The sequence below is a fragment of the Nerophis lumbriciformis genome, linkage group LG10 (assembly GCF_033978685.3).
Source record: "Nerophis lumbriciformis linkage group LG10, RoL_Nlum_v2.1, whole genome shotgun sequence".
In the NCBI taxonomy this organism is placed as follows: domain Eukaryota; kingdom Metazoa; phylum Chordata; class Actinopteri; order Syngnathiformes; family Syngnathidae; genus Nerophis; species Nerophis lumbriciformis.
In genome coordinates this window covers 178945-180231 of record NC_084557.2, presented here as the reverse complement: position 1 = coordinate 180231, position 1287 = coordinate 178945, and positions in this window count along the sequence as shown.

Below are 1287 nucleotides of genomic sequence, written 5' to 3'. Positions count from 1 at the left end.
ATCTAGTCTTATAGACTTGGATTGGTCACATCTAGTCTTAAAAGTTGGATTGGTCACATCTAGTCTTAAAAGTTGGATTGGTCACATCTAGTCTTATAGACTTGGATTGGCCACATCTAGTTTTAAGATTTGGATTTGCCACATCTAGTTTTATAGACTTGGATTGGTCACATCTAGTCTTATAGACTTAGATTGGCCACATCTAGTCTTATAGACTTGGATTGGCCACATCTAGTTTTAAGATTTGGATTTGCCACATCTAGTTTTATGGACTTGGATTGGTCACATCTAGTCTTATAGACTTGGATTGGTCACATCTAGTCTTATAGACTTAGATTGGTCACATCTAGTCTTATAGACTTGGATTGGCCACATCTAGTTTTAAGATTTGGATTTGCCACATCTAGTTTTATGGACTTGGATTGGTCACATCTAGTCTTATAGACTTAGATTGGCCACATCTAGTCTTAGACTTGGATTGGCCACATCTATTCTTATAGACTTGGATTGGCCACATCTAGTCTTAGACTTGGATTGGTCACATCTAGTCTTAGACTTGGATTGGTCACATCTAGTCTTAAAACTTGGATTGGTCACATCTAGTCTTAGACTTGTATTGGTCACATCTAGTCTTAAAACTTGGATTGGTCACATCTAGTCTTATAACTTGGATTGGTCACATCTAGTCTTAAAACTTGGATTGGCCACATCTAGTCTTAAAACTTGGATTGGCCACATCTAGTCTTACACTTGGATTGGTCACATCTAGTCTTAAAACTTGGATTGGTCACATCTGGTCTTAAAACTTGGGTTGGTCACATCTAGTCTTATAGACTTGGATTGGTCACATCTAGTCTTAGACTTGGGTTGGTCACATCTAGTCTTATAGACTTGGATTGGTCACATCTAGTCTTAGACTTGGATTGGTCACATCTAGTCTTAGACTTGGGTTGGTCACATCTAGTCTTATAGACTTGGATTGGTCACATCTAGTCTTAAAAGTTGGATTGGTCACATCTAGTCTTAAAAGTTGGATTGGTCACATCTAGTCTTATAGACTTGGATTGGCCACATCTAGTTTTAAGATTTGGATTTGCCACATCTAGTTTTATAGACTTGGATTGGTCACATCTAGTCTTATAGACTTAGATTGGCCACATCTAGTCTTAGACTTGGATTGGCCACATCTAGTCTTAAAACTTGGATTGGTCACATCTAGTCTCGATGCTTAGATAAATGAGAATATCCATAGACAAGGCGTGCATGTACAGTACATTTACAAAAGAC